Here is a 14,606-nt window from a genome sequence, read left to right on the forward strand (position 1 = left end):
AAATTATGCAATGAACACATAGTGTTGACTCTACCACAATCCCCAAATATAATTCAGAATAGTTAAGATATAAAAGAATATTTAGTCAAAAGTGCTTCATTGTGCACTTAATATTTATTGCTGACAAAAAATGTTATTTAAGAATGAATAAAGTCCCACACTAGGCTTATTGTGGTTAGGTTTAGAAGCTATCAGAGGCCTGCTTTTTATTCAAGCAAGGCTGTTCTAGCATATTTCAATTTTGGAAAAACAAAGGCTAATCTTTTTGGGAGATAATTCTTTGTAGGTGCAGATATATCTGAAGTGATCAAAATAAATTCGATTTATGAACCAATACTTTTTCTTATAGTAGCTGTGCCTTATCATATCTCATAATTATCTATACATGTTCCAAAAGTGTTGAAAAATGAAAAGGTTACATTTTAGGTGGGAGAGAAATAATTTTATAAGCAGGTGCTTATCTTTTTAAATGGAATGACTGGAAAACCTAGCACATTAGAACCTAACTCTCACAGTGAAGCAATCTCAAGTTCAAGCTTACTTTTGCTAACAAACAGATTCTCTGGTTCCAGGGGTTGCAAATGTTCTATATCCTCTAGTTTGAATGATTAATGAAGATAAGTGATGTACAACGTGGGTACCTGAAAAAAAAGAATATCTAGGTGAAAGTGATTTTTCTTTTCATTTTCTAACTCATTAAGTATGGTTCCCTGAATTAAAAGACACCTGTTTAAAAAAATTTATGATTTCCTTTCTCAAAGAGAAATTATATTATTTATATTATATACTATTTTCTCTCCCCTACAGGATTTAGGTAATCCATTCTGAATGTAAATACGTCATCGCCTTAGGTGACATCCCTTTGCACTTTGCACGTCTATTACTTTTTCCTACGTGATAACATGATTCTTCTATTACTTTACTGTATAATAACCTCTGCAAAAAATGTTTTTTTTTTTTTATTAATGACTGATGGCTAAACACTTTTCCTATATTAATTTGCTCTCTCTCCCCCCAGTTTGTGTGAGCATGAGCCTGTGTGCGTATAGGGATTGCCAGTTCCAGGTCCTTTGTTAATTTTTTCTGTTTGTATGTTTCATTTTTTAAACCAATTTTTCTAACTATTTATATATTAAGCCAGAAACTACTTTGTTACCCACGTTTTAATAATCTCTTCCTGATTTGAGTGATATTTTTTATAGCAAGGTGGCTTTAAGTTTTTGTGGAGCCGTATCTTCTCTAGAACATTATGTGTTTTGCTGCTATGCTCAGAGGCCTTTCTCATCTTATTTTTACATAAACAGTTTCCTCTAGCTGTTGTTTTTCTTTTACATTTAAGCTTTAAATCTATTTAATTTTGAGACTAATTCTGTAGTCTCAGAGACTTTGTAATCATTTCCCCTGATTCCAAAGTTCAACCAGGTTTACATTTTACAAATGACTGGAACGTATTGCACAGTTTATTCTTATTTTAAAGTCAATAGCACATTAGAGGGTCCTGAGGACTCTTTTCTTACTTCTGTTTCACCCTAGGAACACTGGCCCTCTTTAGCAGGAGTACAGCATGGTGGTCGACTCCAGGGCTAAATCCGGTGCTGCACTGCCAGCTACAAGACACTGGCGAGTGCTTTCTCCTTTGCAAAATAGGGCCAGTAATGGTACCTAGCTCACAGGTTGTTGTGAAGAGTAAATGCATATGTGGTATGTTTTAAGTATAAGCTATCACTGTTGTTTTCCTTGGCTCAAGACCCCTCTATTTCATGAGTCAGTAATATCTCCAAATAAACTGAAACTTTGGGAGGGCAGTGGTTTTTCTCATACTTTTCTTGCATTCCACAAAATGTCTATCAGAAATAGGTAGAAGTGGTCTATAAATAGTTATGAAAATTCTAAAAAAGTAAAATCAAAAGGCACATTTCTTCAGGAGCAAAAGCTATTTCACAGTAAAATGGAATAGTATTTTCTAATTAATAAAGAATTTCTTCCATAAGAATTTTAAAAGTCAAATTTATTAAGAATTTGTTATTTTACATTTGAGACAAAGTAGTTATTGAATATGAACAACAAGTACTTTATATTTTGTCAGCAAGTGTTTCTCAGTACACTCACTGTAAAATCATTTGATGTGACTCAGAGGTGAAATAATAATTTAATACATGATATTGACCTATGAAATAATTTAATGTCATAAAAACTGACTTGATTTGCTTGCCGTTCTTTATGTCTCAAGTAATTGCCAAAAGGTGAAAGCTCATTTCTCAGACAAATTCAGAATACAGTATGAGATATCTTTATGAATATATGTGTAGAAACTGGCTTTTTCAGTACTAATTTGATTTGTAGAAAAAGATGACATTTAATCTTTCTGAAGATGTGCTCAGCTTTAGTAAAACCATGAGATGTAATATTTAATGCATCTTAATCTCTTGAATGTAATACAGACATAAAGTCAATAGAACTCCATCAAAGAAAGAGAGAAGAGATTAGGAATCAGAGGAATAGAGTTTAAACATTTATAAAAGAAACTATTATAGGTATGGATAGAAAAAAATGTAGAAAAATGCCTTGTCTTTTTGCAATTTTCATTACTATTTTGCAATAGCCTCAACATTGTCACAAAACAATCTACTGTATAACAAAAAATAAAAGGATTAGAAAAACTATGCTGTTTGTGAAAGCAACACTCAAGGCAGAATTTATGTAAGAAAGTACAGGGAGAAGGAGTAAGTAAATTTGTTTTGTGATGAGAAGTAACAGGAGACATTATATACATTACACTATATTACATAGAGACTTAAGGAAAGGAAGAGTAAAAAGAATGTGCAAGGCATGACAGCATGGAAGTGTAAGTAAGGCTCGTTTTTATGACTGGTGTGGCTGGAATATAAAACATGTGGTAAAGAGGCAAGGAATATTTTTATTCTCATGGACATGTAACTTCTAGGCCTTGTGTTAAAATTCCTTGGTATTACTAAAAATATACAAGATATAATCAAATTGATGAATACCTTGAGGGTACAGGATATGTACCCTAGAATATTCTTTTGTACCCTAAACAAGTAGCACTGTGACACAAACAAGATACAAACTGAAAATTGAAACGTGTCAATGAATGGATGAAATGAAATAAACTAAGAATTATTGAATATTAAAGTGAAGTGGACCTTAGAAGGTAATTCAGTCCAGTCTCTAGACATTTTCTAAGTTCTTCCTATACAATACTTAAATGATTTTGTAGCTTCTCCTTAATCACTTTTAGTGATATAATGCTTTCTACCTCACAACATAGCTTTGCTCACTGTTGGAAAAACTGGAATTATTAGAAACATCCCTGTATGATTAACAAAATATTCTTCCTCTTGGTGTAGAACCACCACCTATGAGTTTGCCTGCCATTTTTGGAATAGGGCCTCTAGGAGGGTCTGCTTGGTCTTCCCTTTCTTCTCCCCAAACCCATCACCCCCCAAATTATAGTGAGGGCAGCTATGCAAATAGACAGCAATTTTACCCCGGCCATAACTGTAGCCAGGAATAGAAAGCAGCTTCAAACTAGTACAATAATAATATCCTGACTTCCTAGCAATAAGGAAGGCCAATATTTGATTGGGTCAAATATAGGTACCTGGTCCAAGTAAGGCCAATTAAAATCCTCCCGAGATAACTGGAATCAAATCTGAGAAAAAGTCAACATTTCTTTGGTGGCTGAATCTCTACAATATAAAACTCAGGAGTTGTCAGCAGCCAAGATTTCTGAAACACAGAAAAAGTCAAGTTGTAGAAGGAAAACTAGAACAAGTATGAAAAGAATATCTGAGGCTGAGGCACAGAGAATGCTGATGGCATTTGAGTCCCTGTATTCCTGCTTCTCTTACAGAGGGACTGTTGATATGTTCCATTAATTAACCAGTGTCTTTTCCATAAATACTCCTTTTAATGTTGTAGTTTTTCCTTGTTTTTTTGTGTGTGTGTTTTTGTTTTCATTTCTGCTTATGCTGAATTTCTCTCATCTGCAACTAAAGAAGAACCAATGTAATTGGCAATCTGGTTTAGTCATTTTAGATCGTTAGTCTCAGTAGTGATTGGTCATCCTTCTGTTCAGTCGAGTTCCAAATCTCTGATTACTGGCCTTGGCCAGGATCCTGACTCTGATTCCCATTTGCTGCCTTGCTTGATGGTTTGCATTTATATTCTGTGCTCTATACTGGCTATATTTAAACTGGTTTAGGGATTTAGAAGCTATAGAGATAGAATATTTGACATAATTTTTATTTGAACCATAATTTTAAATGAGCTTAAAAATCTCAGCTTACGATAGGGTAAAAAGTTGGAAAAAAAAGTAATAACTTTTGAATATTATAACAGTTTATGAAGTACTTCCCATTGTCAGATCTTTTTAAAAAAAATCTTCTTTGTGAAAAGAATGTAGATTTTAACATTTAGATTAGAATAAAATAAACCAGCTGAATTATAGATAAAGCCAGTGACAGTAAACAAATAAATATGGTGTTCATAATTACTGGAAGAATATCAGTATATTTGCACTGTTTACTGCAAAGAATGCGTGAATGAATCATGGCTACTGAAATGATTTAAGGTAAAGTTGCTTAATATTTTTATGAGAATATGAAAGAACAGGAAAGTAGCACATTAACTTCATAACCTTATCAAAGCCATTGAAATAACATGGATACAAACAAACAGCATCTTACAAAGATAAAATCTATAAATACAGACAACTTATTAGGTTTTAGAAGAGCAGATGGTACTTTCTGTCACTGACTTTAAGGCTTTAAATTTTGTAGGTGTTGGCTATGAGTATCTAAGTTGTCTAAATGCTGACTTTTGATATTGTTTGTGGATTTGGGCAATGGGTGGCTGATTTACATGCCTAATTCCATTAAAAATATTTTTCTTCAAATAAAAACACTGGATAAACTAGGAGAAGATCTTTGTAACACATATTAATAACAAAGGACTATATCTAGAACTGCTGAGATTAAAAAAAAAAAAAAGCACAACCCAGCATGTATTTCCCCATGTTTATACCCTACAGATACTCTAGTATAATTCACAAAGAAAAGTATAAAGGAATCTTATAGAAGACTTAGTTATAATAGGGAAAATATTTGAAAAAAACTGAAATGGTCATCAACAGGAAACTGAACAGAATTCTATACAGCAGTGAAAAAGAATGAAATACAGCTATATGTAACAACAGATAAATCTCAGAAACGTACTAGACAAGTAAAAAAGTTGTAGAATGATTTGTAGGGTATAATATCATTCATAGAAGGATGTAAAACTCTAAACCAGTATTATAGAGTATATTGTTTTGATATACATATGTAATAAAAATGAACTGAAACCATGGGGATTGTATATTTGATGGTTGCAATTTCTGGTGAGGGAAGAAGGGAACTGTGACCACTGAGGAATACACTGGAATTTGAATGTTACAGTTAACCACTTATTTCTTAGGCTGCATTGTAAGATGCAAAGTTTTTTTTTAATATTGCTATGCAATATTTCACAATAAGAATATTTAAAACAAACAATTACAAATAAAATCGTGAGAGGAAATGGCTAAAATGAGAAGGTTTCTGTCTAGAAAGATACGTAGCTCAGAAATTTTGTTTTTTAAACAAAATTTGAGGAATATAGTGATTTGCCAAGATGCCAGGCTAAGAGTGGTGAAACAAAAGGAATTCTACATGTCATATGCTATTCAGGTTTGGAAACAAGCAAAAATTCTAACCGAAAACTGAAACAAAGCCAATGCCAAAAAGCATGACTCGAAGGAGGGGAAGGTGACAGTCCAAAACCAAATCTGTAGGATTATACGCTGATTGCAGGTATTTCATTCTTTCATGCATTTTTTTTCATTCATGCATCCTTTCATTTTCAACAAGACCTTTTTGAACCCCTCCAATGTGCCAGGCATTGTGATAGATCTGTGCTGTCCAACGTAGTATCCACTAGCCATATATGGTGATTTAAATTGAAATTAATTAAAATGAAATACAATTAAAAATCTATTCAGCAGTTACATTAGCCACATTTCAAGTGAATAGTGATTCTAAGTGATCATGTGGCTTAGTATAATGCTTACCATTTTAGACAGCACAGATTTGGAACACTTTTATCATTGTAAAAAGTTCTATTTAATGGTACTGTTATAGATGCTAGGACGACAGCAGTGAAAAACACAGACCCTGAATTTTAATGGAAAAAAGAGGAAATGAAGGAAACGATTATAAACTTGTAATATATGTTAAGTAATAATGAGTCATTAGAAGAAAATATAGTAGAGTAAGTGGATAGAGAGTGAAGGGGATGATCTGATGCAGGGATTTTCATAATGAATCATAGCAATGGAAGGAAAGGCATTTCCATTTATTGGGAGGGAACTGAAAAGAAAAAAAATGTGTGGCTTCACAAATGCCAACAGAAACAACTGTTTTAAGAAAAGAGCACAAGAATTTTACAATTGTAATTAGAAGCAATAAATCAGGAGGGAGAATGTTATGAGCTCCCTGGCACAAGTAGAGAGATAAGACAAACCAGTAGAGGGATACCCTGCATTGTCAGAACAGGAGGAGGCCATGAAGGGCACAGATGTGTTTGGTGATATTAAATTAGAATATAAATCTGATTCCTTCTAATTCCTCTCTGAAGCAGGGGGTGATATTTTTCAAAAGAGACAAATTGGAAATAGAGAGTTTAAGAAGATGTAAGGTTTGAAACAACTGATGTCTAAACATTTTTACCCTAAAATTAACACTCTCCCTTACCTACCCTTCTTATGACTCTATTCCTCATGACCCAATTTCTAGAACCAAATTATTCATTGTTTTCCAACTGAATGGAACCCATTCCAGCTTTAATAACCTAGCCCAATTCAATAATCATATCTGTAATTCTTTCATCCCCTCTTCCAGTAGCCTTATATTCTAATAATGTAGCTCATGTCCCGTCTTCTCAGGAGTCTGTGTTTTTTGGTCGTAGTGCACTGATAAATATTCAACAACCACCTCTCAAGACAAAAACAAAAACAGAAATAAGACCTGATTTGTGGCATCTGCTGATTTTCATGGTGTAAATCTACTCACCATGGCTGATTTCAAACTACCACGTGGTCTCAACTGACTTGCAAAATTAATGAAAATTTAACAATCAGCTTTCTGGCAAGACCTGTGAAGGGCAAGTTAACGAGCTAGTCTGCTGTGGTGAAAACAGCCTGAGGGTTTCTGGCAGCAGTGATCAGGCCCGGCTGATAGGATGCTTTGGATGAATGTCAGCTGGAATGCTCTAGACCTTTTTGTTGTTATTTTCTACTCTTGCATTAGGGCTGGTTCTAGAGTTAATTATTTACAATTACTCTTTCTGGGCCATTCTTAGCTCATTCCTGCTTTAGGACTTTTGCATCTCAGCTCTTCCTGGATGACTCTTCCCTAGATCTTTCGGCACATTCTCTCAGTTCATTATAGTCAGCCGTCAATTTCTCAAAGAGGACTTCTCCCTGACACCCTCTTTAAAATGGACTCCCTCCCACCTCCGTGCTGTCTCCTCCAATCACTGCTCTGCTTTGTCCCACGTGTTATGGTATGTTTATATTCATGATCATTGTCCAAAATTTTTTCTAAGTTTCATTGTGACATGTTCTTCTATATAGTTTGTTCATAGTTTATTTCTTAATTTCCACAAGCACGAGGATTTTCTAGGTATCATTTTTTTCTTTTCTTTTATAGCTTTATATATTGTAAGCTTTTTATTTCAAGATAATTATAGACTCACAGGAAGTTGCAAAGATATATACAAGGAGGTTTTCTGTCTGCTTCACCCACCATCCCTCAATGTTAGCATCATAAGTTACTACAGTACAATATCAAACCACAAACCATAGAGCTTATGCAGATTTCACCAGTAATACATGCACTTATTTGTGTGCATATATATAGCTCTATGAAATTTTATTACTTGTGTAGCTCTGTGTAAGCACCACCATGATCAAGATACTTAACTGTACATCATCATAACACTCCCTGATGTCACCTCTTTCCCACCTCTAGCCCTAGACAACCAATGATTTGGTCTCCATCTCTATAATTACGTTATTTCATGAAGAAAATGGAATATGCAATACAAATCTTTTTGAGATTGGCTTTTTTTCACTCAGCATAATTAATTTGGGGTTCATCCAAGTTGTTGAGTGTATAGAGAGTCTGTTCCCTTTTATTGTGGGGTAGTATTCCACATTACAGATGTACAAAATTTGTTTCACTATGCACCACAGAAGGTCACCTGGGTAGTGTGCAGGTTTTGGGTAGTATGAACAAAGCTCCTAAGACTATTCTTGCATAAGTTTCTGAGTGAAAATACATTTTCCTTTCTCTGGGATATATGTTTAAGAATGCAACTGCAGGGTCATATTGACAAGTCATTTTTAGTTTTAAAAGGAACTGCTAAACTATTTTCCATAGTAGCTATATCATCTCACACTCTAACCAGCAGTGTATGAGTGACCCAGTTTCTCCACATCCTTGCCAGCATTTGGTGTTGCAACTATTTTTTTTGTTTGGTTTTGTTTTAGCCATTCTGATAGGTGCACAGATATCTCACTGAGGTTTTAATTTCTACTTCTTATTGCTGAGAATAGGTTGTGGGTTCTAGCTCCCCACTGGATCTTCACTGACAACTCCTTCACCGGGAGAGGTAGGAGTGCCTAGTCACTGCTTCAGACACCCACGCCACTGACACCACAGAGAGGGTGTGGCCTCGTTACTGCTGGACTGCAGTAAAAGTTGCCACTCACTATTAAGCTTGCTCTCAGGCCACCCCAGTGGGGAAGAGAAGAGGTACTCATTAGTGCTGTTGGGAGGTGTAGAAGTCCAGTCTCCCCACACAGTATCCATTGACGCTGAGATGGGGGAGGCTTGCCTCCAACCAGTGGGGATGGAAGTCCTGGATTCCTACAGGACATCAGAGTCTTCTGACATTACCCCAGCAGGAAAATGGGGGTGCCTCGTTTCCACCTAGCAAGAGTGGAAATAATCTAGGCTCCTCACTCTGCCTTTGTGGGGTCAGTTTTTTCTGTGGTGTTTGGCTGGAGTAGAGAGGTTATTATCCAAATGTATTCTCTCTTGCTAAGCTGCCCCTTTCCTGGTCCCTTGGCTAAAGAGAGCGGGCTTTTGTCAGAGCGTTATTTGGTCTGCATACATTGGCATATCTGGGTTTCTGGTTTCTTTAGCTTCAAGTCTGGGATGTATAAGGCAAAAAGAAAATCTTGGAAACTCACCACCTCATTGTTCCTCTGATCTCAAGGTGCCTAGCCAGTCTGTCTTCTTCTCTCCACCTTTCAAAGCCTTATGATTGTTTTATATATAATGTCCAGGGTTTTTTGTTGTATGTAGAGGAAGGAATAGGGATAACTACATTCACTCCATCTTCCTGAAAGTGGAGGTTGAGCACACTGAATTTTATGCTTGCTTCTGTATTTTCTGTATTGTTATATTCAAGATAGTTTTTTTCCTGAACTTCTTCACTAATTCTTTCTTCAGTCTTGTCATACCTGCTTTTAAATTGAACCAGTGAGTTTAGAATTGCAGTTACATAGCCGTTTGCAGTTCATGGATTTCTAACTAGCTTCTTTTCAAATCTGCAATATCAATTTACATAATTTTTAGTTCTGAAATTTAAAATGTTGATGTTATATTTATAAACATGTTAAGCATAGTTGTTAGGTGGTTTATATCTGGTAATTTCACACTCTGGAGTAACTTTGGATCAGTTTCTGCTATCTTTCCTTTTCTGTTGACTTTTGTTATCTAGTCCTTTTGTGTGTTGGGTTCCCTTTGAGTTTGTGCTGGGTAAGAATCACCTTAATTCACTTTCGTCACGTGAGATCTTGAGGCCATTATTGCAATCAAATTACATTGGTAATTCTCTCTACCTCTGTATATATTTGACATCGTCCATAATAAAACATATTTTATAAAAAGGAACTGAGGGAATGTAACGAAGAGATGACAGCAAGGTTTAACTTTATCATATGAAATGAAACAATGTAGGTTCTAGAATTCCCAAAGGGCTTTGAGCCCACAGCTTCAATGATGAATACTAAATTATCTAATACTCAGGCCCAGTGTCTATTTAACCTAACAGCAGAGCAGGGGATCAAAGGTGCCTCTTTAATGAGAATTTTTATATTTGGTTTTCCTAAATAGGTTCATAGAAGTCCTCACAGGAAAAAGAGTATATTGTTGGTTTCCTTACATTTTAACATAATTTAGTATTGATTTTTACATATATAAATTGCATAATATTAGAAACCTATCCTGACATTACCAGTTCTTGAGTTGACAATTTTTAGTGTAATTAAAACTAATTTTGATTCATGATAGTTAAATGTTTTTCTTTTTAATTAGGTTTCAAAGGACTGTAAATAACCATGCCTGAAAATAAGATAATTTCCTATTCTTCCACTGGAGGAGAGCAAACAAAGAAAGGTAAGTTTATCCTTAAGTGATTTTCTTTGAAACTAGGTCATAGATAAATGCGACTCAGGTCACTCTCAGAAGAAGACAGTTGTAAGGACAGTAGTCTTCTCCAGGACCAGGGGGTCACAAAACCAAAATTTACTGGGATCAGGAAGGTGAGGTAAGCAAAAAGAGTAAATCAGTTTAAAGAAAACCCACTGTATGGATTATAATAAATTTCTTATATAATTACTACTGAAATACAGTATAAGCAGTACAATAGGTAGGTAGTACAATGGTCTGCTGGAGTCAGCTCTTACTAGCTCATGCGAGCTAACTGTATACATCTCTTCTCAATTCCACTCCATTGACTGATTGAAATTGGTGGTATGGTGACAGGTGGTTATTAAAATTTTACCAGCACACCACTGAAGAGAAACATACAAAATTAAAAATGAAAAAAAATACTTGTATAATTCTATTTTAAAAATTGTGTTAGATTTTACCACATTACTTTGCAACTTGAGCCCCTTTTGCATCTTTTATTCTGCATCATGTTAGCAATATCATGTCTTTGCCTGATACAGAACAGAGGTCAGTAAATTACAGCCCATGGGCCAAATCTGGTCAGCAGCGCTTTTTGTACAGCCCAAAAGCTAAGAACAGTTTTTACATTTGTAAAGGGTTGTAAAAAGAAACAAAAGAAACAAAACAAACATGCAACAGAGACTGCATGTGATTCACTAAACCAAAAATTTTTACTATCTGGACCTTTATAAAAAAAAGTCTACCAATCCTTGGTATAGAATTTTGTCTCGAATACTTAACTGGGAACAACAGTCTTCATATGAGTTATCCATTGCTGCCCTAAGGCCACGTAACAACCAACCACAAAATATGCAGGTACATAGAGCATCATAAACATTCATTTTAGCTCACTTGTACTGGGTGGTTCTCAAGTGGGCCCAGGAAGGCTCACTCACACATCTGCAGTAAGCCACAGGCCAGCTAAGCATCATTACAGATCTTGCTCATTTGAGCTGGGCCTTCACAGGCCTAGGGTGTTGGCTGGGAAAACCAGGCTGACTCAGCCCTGCACCATGTTGTCTCTCATACTCTTACAGCAGCCTGACCTCGTGGTCTACAAGGGGGAAGAGACGCTCACAAGGCCAAGGCTCAGAACTGGCACCCTATCATTTCTGCTACATTTTATCAGCCAAAGCAAGTCACAGGACCAGCCTAGAGTCAAGAGGCAAGGGATTAGAGTCCACCTCTTAGTGGTAGATGCTGCAAAGTCACATTGCAAAAGAAGGTGAACACTGGAAGGAGAAAATTAGTGGGGCTATTACTGCAATCAAAGCACTACAGTCTTATTTGGGCTATAAAAGAAAGCAGTCATTTAGTAATTCAAAACATAGTTGAGGATATCGCACAATGGATTTCATGTAGGATTATGAATCTTGCATAGGATTTTTAGTGGCTTAGCACATTTACTTTCAGAATATTTCAGTAAGTTTGGTTTTTAGCTCTTTATTCATTCTATCAATATTATCTGACACAATTGATGTTATTTCATTTTCACAGATTTTGTGTAGTGAAGTTTAAGCAAAAAATTTTCATGTCTGGAAAATGACTTCAACCTCAGATTAGCAAAATGGACCAGGTTTCTCACATAAAACAATTTTCCCAAAGATACAATTTGGAAAGAGATAGGATAATCAAATTATTCTTGTGCCTATCTCATGTTTAAATATTTGAAAAGAACTATTGAAAATTTTTGGATTAATTATAATGTTAATTAAAAACTAATAGTTTGTTCCAAGACTTCAGAGAGCTGAGCTGGTGATTTCCCTTTGAATAACCTGACAAAGACTCTTTATTTTGTACTGGAACATAAAGTGACCAGTCCACACTGGATTGCAAGCAAAAGCTCTTGTGTGTGGTACATTAGGAGAAAGTTAATCATGTTAAACACGACAGGACACCTACTTTCTGTCTATGCAATGGAGAAATATACAGTCAGATAAAACCACACATCACATTATACAATGGAATGTAAGTGTTCTTTGATATAGGTTATTCCTGCAAATGCATACAAAATGGAAATACATCTGGCTGGCTAACTGTGTGGAAAATAATATGGTTAATAAATTGTCTTTTGAAATGTACTTAGTAAGTTCAGGATACTTGTATTTAAATGACATTAGGACCAGTATTTGGAACGCTGGCATAAACAGTGATTATCAGTTAAAATTAATTTCTATCTCTTTGGCATCATACCATCATTAAGCTCCCTATCCTCTTTGTAAGACAACAACAAATACTATAAAGAACATTCAGCTTATCAAGCAAAGCACTGAGATGTCCATGTTCAAACTACAGAAACTTAGCAGTCTTAGCAAATTTTAAACTTTTAAGCCCAAAGCAATCTTTGCTGGATGATGTATTGAACCTAATGATGTACCAACCTTTGAAAAGGTTTGTCATTAACATCACAAGAACACAACCTCAGATCTTATTTATTAACTTCTACCAGATGATATTCAACATAATAATACTCTTCTTCACATCAAAAATGAATCCTTTCCTATATTGTGTAAATCACCCTGCAACTACTGTGGTTATATCAAAATTCTCATTATACTATAAATAAGCTTAGCAAACTGGATGATTATTCTGTGCTCTCAGTTGAAATAAAAAATAAAACAAATTATTAAACTTTCCAATTGTTCTGTAGAGTCACAGCCATATCTTAAACATGCTGACCAACAGTATTTTCACATGACTCCTGTTTACAGACAGTTAGCTCTGGGATACTAATTTCTATTACAATTAAAAGTACATTTTTACAAACTTACCACCTGTAATATTTGGATTCTCAGGCAATATATTCACTAAAGTGCATTTCATGGCAGCATCACTTATTTACTTGTATCAAGATACTGATATTGCCTTAGTTTTTCTATGTATTGTTTTTCATAATGTATCATTTCCATATAAAAGACAGAGACTGTATAATATTGTTTTTTTAGAGAATAGCACCTTTCTATGTTGAAATAGGAAATATTTCATACATGTAAAAATATCTGTAACATATATGTAAAGGACAACAAACACTGATAAAATCAAGTATCTGTGCACTCATAATGCACATTAAGAAACAGTACACTGTGTTCTCTCACCTCTTCCAAATCACATTTAGTTTTATATATTATATGTAAATATGCTAATATACATTATATAGTTTTATATATTTAACCTCATAATTTTAACTGTCATTAATTCACTAATATTAGACAATCTGAAAATGAGTTAATATTTTTACTTTCTTCTATTGTTTAGTCTAGATCCTTTAGTACTCTGTTAAATGCAGGCAATAAAAATGTGCTCACTTATCTCCCTGTTCCTGATTTTTAAGATGAGACTTTTAATGTTTCACCACTAAGTATGATTTAGTTTTTTTTATAGTTTACTATAAATTATGAACATGTATTGAATTTTATTTATTTCATTTGGTTAAACTTTACATGTATTGATACAATATTGTTAACAATGTTTTATTTTTATATCCTTTGTATGCAATATTTCTGCTTTACATTCATAAATTGTATTTGTTTCTTCTGTTTCTTCTCTTTTGTCTTGATCAATTTTGCCAGATTTATTCATTGGTGCTATATTTTTCAAAGTGGTAATTTCTCACCTTTTAAATTATCTCTAGGGATTTTTCTTGTTGTTGTTGGTTTGCTTTCTGTTAATTTCAGATATTATTGCCCCCTTATCTTCCTTCTACTTTCTTTGGGTTTGTTTTCCCATATATTCTTAATTTGGATGCTTAAATCACTAATTTTCAGCCTCTTTTCTTTTCTAATATAATTACTTAAAGCTACAAATTTCCCTTCACATATCATAGAGATAATAAAAAGGACTGGATGTCAAATCAGACTCATATGAAAACTGACTCATCATGCAGAGATTCACTCAGCATGTAGCTTTATTCAGTGCTGATATCAATAATACTGTATTTAACTTTAAAAAATTGAATTATAATTCATACACTACCATAAAAATTCACCTCTTTCAATTGGGTATTTTCAGTATAATCACAAGGTTGTGCAACCATCACCATTATCT

This window comes from Balaenoptera physalus (genome assembly GCF_965194825.1).
Source record: "Balaenoptera physalus genome assembly, chromosome: 12".
In the NCBI taxonomy this organism is placed as follows: domain Eukaryota; kingdom Metazoa; phylum Chordata; class Mammalia; order Artiodactyla; family Balaenopteridae; genus Balaenoptera; species Balaenoptera physalus.